This window comes from Pelodiscus sinensis, chromosome 10, assembly GCF_052426305.1.
Source record: "Pelodiscus sinensis isolate ZL-2025 chromosome 10, ASM5242630v1, whole genome shotgun sequence".
NCBI classification, from domain to species: Eukaryota; Metazoa; Chordata; order Testudines; family Trionychidae; genus Pelodiscus; species Pelodiscus sinensis.
Window position 1 is genome coordinate 56,542,151 of NC_143061.1, and position 8,161 is coordinate 56,550,311.

The 8,161-nt window shown below is 60.9% G+C and overlaps 1 protein-coding gene across 8 annotated transcripts in view; it reads right to left on the bottom strand.

The window, feature by feature from the left end:
• ANO7 (anoctamin 7) overlaps positions 1–4,031 on the bottom strand; it is a 28,524-nt gene extending 24,493 nt beyond the window's left edge. For 2 of the 8 annotated variants that reach the window (XM_089780960.1, XM_089780957.1), the window contains exons 1-2: positions 3,513–4,030; positions 2,063–2,165 (exon numbers count right to left, since the gene is read on the bottom strand). The gene's annotated coding sequence lies outside the window, so the exon portion shown is untranslated. Of the gene's footprint in view, positions 1–2,062; positions 2,166–3,512 lie in introns of all 8 variants that reach the window. The other 6 variants (XM_089780961.1, XM_089780958.1, XM_089780959.1 and 3 more) reach the window with 5 other exon arrangements.
• Positions 4,032–8,161: the final 4,130 nt, after the last annotated feature.

An 8,161-nucleotide genomic window follows, 5' to 3' on the forward strand; every position in this document is an offset into this window, starting at 1 on the left:
CCCTCCAGCCCAGCTCCTTGACGCAAGGGGAGCAGGCAGAACCCTCCCCACTATTACAGCAGGCTGGTTTTGTTTAGTGTGAAAGACACCCCCTCCTGTCGTGGCCCCTTGTGACTCTGGGTCCCAGGAAGCCTCCCGGCTAAGTTAGCAACTGGCGCAAGTGGAGTCTGCCTTGAGATTGGGGTTCCCGAGGGGGTTTCCAGGCCTTGCTGGAAATCAAGTCCCTCTCAGGCCCCACCATCCGTGCACACAGGCTGCTAGGCCACTTCTCTGAAAATCTTGGTCTTGCCCGTGCTGAGGAAGCCTCCCCAGGTGGAAAGAGCCCCTGGCAAACATGACAGCCCCTCTCGTGGCTGAGCGTGTGACCTGGCCCGGTTAGCTCAGCCACGGGGCCACGGTCAGACATAGGACAGAGAAACGCTGCCCGGCTGCACCTGAGCCAGCCCCCTCCCCAGACGCTCTGGGTGGCTTACTTGCCACTTCAGTCTCATTCACCCCAACTCGTAGGGAGCAAAGAACGAGCCCGCGGGGGTTGGGAGCAAGCGCCGTTGCTTGGGCTCGTACGTGGGGAGCGGTGCCATGGACTCGCCTGACCTGCGAGGGCTACTGGCTCGCTGCCCTTCCGCAGTCCGGGGGCCCAGCACGCCCCTCCCGCTCTGGTGGAGGTGTTACCCCAGGGCTCGGCTTGCTGGGCTGCCGGCTAGCGGCGCCACATGCCCTGTGAGGTGCGGGGAAGCCACCCGCCAGCCTCCCGGCGCAGAGGGGAGCTGAAAGCCAAAGGCAGGATAGCCCGCAACAGGCGGTCGCCTTCGGACTCTGCTCTCAGGCTGGAGCCAGATCCACACGGGGGCGCTCCAGCAGGGAAGCATCCTTCCCAGGGGCCAGGCATCCCCCCCATCCCCGCTGTGCAGTGGGAGCCTGCAGGGCGTAATGAGGAGCCCAGGGGACCCTGGGCGCTGCAGGTCCTTGGCAGGCCCCCTGCCTAGACAGCTGGCCCTGGAGCAGGCAGGGGACTACGTTTCCCAGCAGTCCCTTGGGCGCTAGGCCCAGGAAAGGGGGTGCACGGGGAGGCTGTGAGCCGTGCTGTGGATGGGGACGTGGGAGCTCGTGGCTTTGGCCTGGATCTCACCCCAGACTGGCGGCAGCCCAGCAGGGGGATGGTCAGCAGGGGTTAATCGCCTCCCCGCGTAGCCACTGGAATGCCCATCGGCTGGTCCAGAGGGGTCACTGCCCCCCCGCGGCTCTGCAGTTTGGGTGGAGTAGGAGCTGGGCACACAGGCAGCGGGGCCTTTGCCACAGCGGGGTTAGCTCCGGGGGGGCGGGGCTACCTCCGGGGGGCGGGGCTAGCCAGGACAAAGCAGCCCCAGCTCACGCAGGCTCTGGGATCGCTGCAGCTCTGCTTCCCCTGCCCTCCTCACCTCGCACCGCAGAGACGCGCAGGGCAACCGGCCTTTAAGCCAGCTGCCCCCCTGGCTCCTGCTCCCCTGCTGGAACAGAGTCTGGGGGGCGAGTGGTGACTCAGCTACCCGAGAAGCCTAAGCTAGTTGTGCACAGCCCTTGTGTGACCCCAGGGGAGGGCAGGCTCTGCTGGGGGGGGCAGCTTTAGGCACAAGGCCAGGCAGGCCGGAGGAGCTGACTCCATTTGCACAGCCACGGAAGCAGAAAGGGGCGTTTCCTTTCCAGGTGTATCTAGTGCTCAGACACGGAATCCAGCCCCTGACTTCCAGACTGGAGCAGGAGGGGCCGTGTGTAACTGGGCGGCTGCTACGTCATTTCTCCAAAGGCAAATCCTGATCCACTGGTGTAGAAGTAGGGTACAATTAAGCAACAAACGCCGGCTTCTTCCCCGCGCTCCCTGGGACGGGAGGTGCTGTTCTCAGTCGCCTTTACCAGGGTGGGGGGATGGTTCCGTTTTCTCCTTTGGAAAAGCAGACAGTGACCGTGCAGCAAGGCCCTCAACCGTCCTCGTTCCACAGGGCAGCCTTGCCCTCGGGATCCAGAGCCCCTCAGCCACCTGCTCCACGTGCCTGGACTGGACGCAGGGCTGCAGCGTGTGGCTCACCTGTGGGAATTTGCCCTGCTCCCTGCGGCGTTTCTGCTCTCTGAGGACACTGGCCGCTCGCTGGGACGTGGGCGGAGGGCGCTGTGTGGCGGCACAGACAGTCCTGCAGAGGGGTGCGAGCCAAGTGAGAGATGCCTCCGGCTCCGTCCGGGGCTGCACTAGCACCGCCCCCGGCCCGCGCTCGGGAGGGGCCCGTAGCCACTACACGGAGGCCCACTAGCGTGTTCGCCATGGGGCCCGGCTCCTTGTAACACGAAGGGCCCTGGGGCGGACAGACCAGAGCGAGGACAAGCGCCACCCGCACGCAGCAGCTGGGCAGCAGTGGAAGAAACGCGGGACGTGCCCAGTCAAGGCTTAGCCCTGCAGCAGCCCCCAAGGCAAGAGCAGGTCTGTGCAGTCGGGTTGCCAGATGGTCTCCCACAAAATACCGACCACATGTCCTGCGGCTGCCACCAAGAGCCACCACGCTGGGAACAACGGGGAGGCAGCACAGCCTGCCCCCAACGCAGAGAGGCAGACCCGGGGCAGCACCATGGCAGGGCGGGGGGGCAACCGCGGGCAGGAAGGTGACTCCCCCATAGCCAGGTCTGTGGGTGTCCCAGCAGGAAGAAGCAGTTTTGGCCGAGAGCCCCTGGAAGGTGCCTAGATGCACCCACAAAGCGCCCGCGGGCTCCTCTCCTGGACCTCGGCGCCGCAGCGCGCTGGGACCGCCCAGGCAGGGACGGGGCTCCCCCCTCGGCGTCACTGCTCCCACGCCGCGCGCGCCCCGCCCCCCAGCCTGGGGCTCCCTCTGGTTGCATGCAGAAGCTGGGGGGGGGGGGACGGGGAGTCCCATCCACTCCTCCCTCCCCCGCCAGGCTTCTATCTGGCGCCCAGCCGGAAAACCAGAAAATCCCGACAGTGCACATTGCTCATGTCTGGTACTTTCTGAACCTTTTTACCGGACAGAAACCGGACACCTGGCAGCCCTAGTCTCCAGTCTAGTGCCCAAATCCCCTAGGCACCGTTCCACAGCCTAGCCTGGGTCTCCACACTCAGCCCTGCCTCACCCGCAGCGCTCAGAGGGCCAGCCCGCGTACTGCCGGTTTGGGGCTGGTGTCGGGGCAGAGCCGCAGGAACTACTGTGCCCGGGCCGCTTGCAACCCTGCCCTGGTCCCGCTCTGCTTGGGGCCGGGCCCTACCCCGGCTGCGTGGAGCCAGGACGGAGATGGGCTGCTGAGAAGGCCACAGGAGCCGTGGCTCCCCGCCCAGGTCGCGCTGCGCTAAGGGGTCTCAGAGCAGCCGCACGGAGCAGAACTCCCAACCCATTTCCTCCGTGCTAGCCCCATGTGAGAGCGGGGGCCTGGGGCAGAGGGGCAGGGACTCCCGCCCCACCCCTGCACAGCCCTACAGAGCAGCCAGCCTCCCAGAATGGGAGCAGCCCCTGTGCTTTCCTTAGGTCCCGCTGTACCTGGTGCTGGGAGCGACTGCAGCTGGCCAGCCCGCCTCGCCCGTGTGCAGACTCCGGACGTAACCCTGCTGGTTCCCGTGCAGGCAAACCCAGAAAGGGTCCCTCTGGGTCCTGTCCAGAGCACCGCTCGCCCTCCGTGGAGAGCCAGGGACGCGGTTTCACCTCCTCTCTGCCTGGCTGCTTTCAAACATCCGTTTCTGGCGGCTTCCTGTCTTGGGAAAGGCCAGCCAGTCAGCGGCCGGCGGAGCAGGCTCTCCAGATAAAGGTGGAGGCGGGGGGTGTATCAGCCATACCTGCTGACTGCCTCCAGCGGGCCCTGCCTTTGTTTGAGAGGGGTGTGGACTGGCCCGCCCTGCACAAAGCAGCAGACAGGTGTCCATGCAGCGAGCCACGCTCCAGAAGGGAACACAGGACAAGCCGGCTTTCTGCCCTGCCGCCGGCCTGGGGGGCGCCTCTGGGACACGGGGGGGAACAGCAGCAGCGGCGAGGCCGGCTTGTTGCACATCTGGGCAGCATCCAGCAGAGCAGGGCCCAGCCTCTGCCGCCCCAAACCAGCTGTGACGCCAATCGGCAGGAAGGCCTGGAGGAGGCAGGCCTTCCCTGCGTCAGTTACAGCTCCATGCTGGGAGAGGACGTGACCAAACCCCTCAAGAGAAGCGGGTTGGACCACACAGGGCCCCTTGCAGCTGTCCCCTAGTGTGCAGATCAAGTCACTGGCCCCCCCCCCCGCCCTCTGGGGCGCCCCCCAGCCTCTGGTCTGGCCCAGCCCAGGCACAGTCGGGGTAACCGCCTCCTCCCCCACAGAGCAACACAGATGCTCAGCCAGCTCCGCTCTGCACCAGGCACGCAGCCCCCCAGGTGAATGCAGCCTACTCTGTAAGCTCCCATGGAGTCCACCCCCTTCTCAATGAAAGGGAGGGGCACAGTGCTGGCTCCCCCACCCCACTGGGCTTGCTCAGAAGCAAGCGCTCGAGCAAGTGAGGCGGCAGGTGCCAATTCTTCCCCTCAGCGGTTAGGCAGGCTGGGCCTACAGCTTTGGGCAGTTGCTGCCAGGTCTCTTCAAGTGGGGGGAGGGAGGCCATTTCAAAGGCCAGTTAAAGACAAAGCCCGATTGCCCCCCCCCCGCCCCAGATGGGAGCCCTTTGTTTAGACTCCCCGTCCCCCTGGGAATGTACCCCAGGACCAGCTGGCACGGTCACGGCTTTCTGGGACCAACCACAGTTTGGGCTCCCAGGAAAACTAAAATAGTGATAGAAATGCAGCCGGGTTAGTCTGGTGTAGCTGGAACAAACGACAGGACGAGGTAGCACTTTAAAGACTACTTAGTCGTGGGCCAGACCCACTTCCCACGAAAGCTCATCACCTGATAAACCATCTTGTTAGTCTTTAAAGTGCTGCATAGTCCTGGCTTTTGTTTCAGGAAAACTAAAACTATTCATGGGGCCTTGGTCTGAGTACTGAGCCATTATGCTCTTAACTATGGCTAATGGGCCTCATTAGCACCTTTCCAATTAAAACTAGATTTACATCCTACTTCCAACTTCACATGCAAGAATGATACAAGCATAAAAATAGGAGACACACATTCCGCAGACCAACTTTAAAATGTGTGTGTTACATGGTCATTTTGCATAAAACATATTTGGCTATGTATATTTATACTCAGAAGCCAACTTTCAAAAAGCAAGGGAGGGGCTGTGACACTGGTGTCATCCTAAATCAATTCTCCCTGAGGTCTTTGCTGTAATGTGACAGAAGATAAAAGCAGCCAGTATGGAAGCACTGAGCAAGACCCAGGTTTGCAGGCATGGGCGTTACGAGACAACGGGCGGGCGTTACAAGACAGGGTGGGCATGGGTGTTACAAGACAGCGGGCTGGCGTTATGACACAGAGGGCGGCCATGGGCGGTATGAGACAGCTGGAGGGCGTTACGAGGCAGCGGGCGGGCGGGGGCATTACGAGGCAGCGGGCGGGCGGTGGCGTTACGAGGCAGCGGGCGGGCGTTATGACACAGAGGGCGGCCATGGGCGGTATGAGACAGCTGGAGGGCGTTACGAGGCAGCGGGCGGGCGGGGGCGTTACGAGGCAGTGGGCGGGCGGGGGCGTTACGAGGCAGCGGGCTGGCGTTACGAGGCAGCGGGCGGGCGGGGGCGTTACGAGGCAGCGGGCGGGCGGGGGCGTTACGAGGCAGCGGGCGGGCGGGGGCGGGGCAGCGGGCGGGCGGGGGCGTTACGAGGCAGCGGGCGGGCGGGGGCGTTACTAGAAGCCCCCTAAGAAGGGAGTGAGGCTTGGACGGTTTGGGCCAGTTCTACGTAGCACACCGATTAGGGAGCCGCGCAAGCATCAGCAGCTCACTACAGCCCTGGAGGCAGGGCCGTGGTACCAGTCCCATTTCATAGATAGGACTGGGTCCCAGAGAGACTGACTAGGCTCAAACAGTACGTCTGGCAGAGCTAGACAAACTCAGCTCTTGCGTCCCAGAGCGGTAAGCACGAGCCCAGCCTTCCACCCTATGCCGTGCAGTCAGCCCCTTACCTCCTCCTGCGGCCGGATTGGCCAGTTCTGATGTTGTCATCTGTGATATCATAATGCAGGGGAAATGAAACATGCCATTAGGGGAACTAATCGACACTGAAGCCATCAGAGCACGATTGGAACGTGGCTCTCACACATCAGAGAGGGGAAGTCCAACCTGCTCTTGGCAAAATCTACAGGTGTCGCCTCGCTGGTCTTTAACGGGACCCTCGATCCGGATCGCATGCTCCTGCCGAAAAGGAACAGGGCAGGGCCAGGAAAGTTGGAGGAAGCAGATTTCACTGTAGCTGGGAAGCAGGATGTGCCGCTCACTAGGACAGGAGCAAGGCCATGCACCTCTCTCCTAAGCTCTGCGTGGCCCAGGGGGTTGGGGCGGTGCCCCGTCACAAGTTCCGGCTGCCCCTTGGTGACTCCCTCGCAGCACGGCATGGACAGAATCACGTCTCAGGGATTCCTTGGTCCACTGTCGCCTTTTGGGCACCCCCCCACCCCGGGGCTCCGCTTCAAAGGCCTCTGAACTGAACACAGTCCACCTAGCGACAGCGGGAGAGAGGAAGAGTCGTCCTGTCCATCCACGGCTCTGCCAACAGGAGTAACATCTCCACCCTCCCCTTCGCTGGCCGCCGCCCAAAGAGCAGGGAGCTGGTCACCTGCGAGAAGGGCTGGAGATGAGGCCAGTAAAATCAGGCTATGCCAGTTGGTGTCTACGTGTCTGGGTGCCTCTTACAAGCTTGAGGCGGGAGTGGAGGACAGTTCCAGAAGGCTATCTGGAAGGGGTGAGTCCTGCAGAGGGGAATAGGCCCCATCTGTTGACCTCTCAGGTGGATGCGTGGCTGACATGCTTGGTGAGGACAGACGACACATGCTGACCGGTGGGGAGGGGAGAGGCATGATGGGGCCTCCAGCTGCTGGGAAGAGGACTTTTCCTCTTCATTCTGAGCACAGGTGGAAGGGAACCTCGTGTTCCCTTTGGGCACATCACAAAGCTGCCTGCAGACGTAGGACCGACAATGGGGGTGAGCCTCACGTCCTCTCCACTCCAGCAGCTGCCCGTGGACAGTGAACAGGAGCCTCCTCATGCTGCCCTGAAATGGCGCTCTCCATCTCCACACCTAGCTGGCCACTGAAACACTTAGAGGTGCCAATCAGTGACCGTTACAAGCATGGAACTGGATGGCTCTGTGGGCTTGCTAAAAGGAGGCAGAGCCTGGCACCTCCTTGTGCGGGTTCAAAACCCACTCGAGTTGGCACTAGCCAGTTATTCCCATAAGTGTTACAGTTTTACACCTTCCACTTGCTCCACACTTTTTCAAGCAAGCTCCCTCCAGCTGCCTCTCATACTTATGGAGAATTTCCCATAAATCCCTGCAAACCTACCTCATTATCCCTGTCCCCCCTCCCCCCACTTTATGAAAATTGGCTTGAGTAAGAATACACACAACTGGCAGACGTGTTAGGCAAAGTGCATCATGTAATGGGCCCTTTTTCAAGTAACGAGCTGCTGAATATGTATATTCTATTTCTGTGTATGTATCATTCTGGCATGAGACATTGGGAACATGAACTGCCAACCTGTTTTATTAATCTAAGTCTTCTAGTGAAAGCCATTGGTGGTACTCAAAAAGACCATGCCACCTGCTGGGTCCAAGAAAGACATGTGATCATGGCACCTGGTGCTGGACTCTATCTTGAATCTGGTATTTTCCCCATGTGGAGGAGAATCGTAGAATACTGGGACTGGAAGGGACCTCGAGAGGTCATCAAGTCCAGTCCCCTGCCCTCATGGCAGGACCAAATACTGCCTAGACCATCCCTGATAGACATTTATCCAACCTACTCTTCAATATCTCCAGAGAGGGAGATTCCACCACCTCCCTGGGCAATTTATTCCAGTGTTTAACCACCCTGACAGTTAGGAACTTTTTCCTAATGTCCAACCTAAACCTCCCTTGCTGCAGTTTAACCCCATTGCTTCTTGTTCTATCCTCAGAGGCCAAGGAGAACAAGTTTTCTCCCTCCTCCTTATGACACCCTTTTAGATACCTGAAAACGGCTCTCATGTCCCCCCTCAGTCTTCTTTTCTAAACTAATCAAACCCAATTCTTTCAGCCTT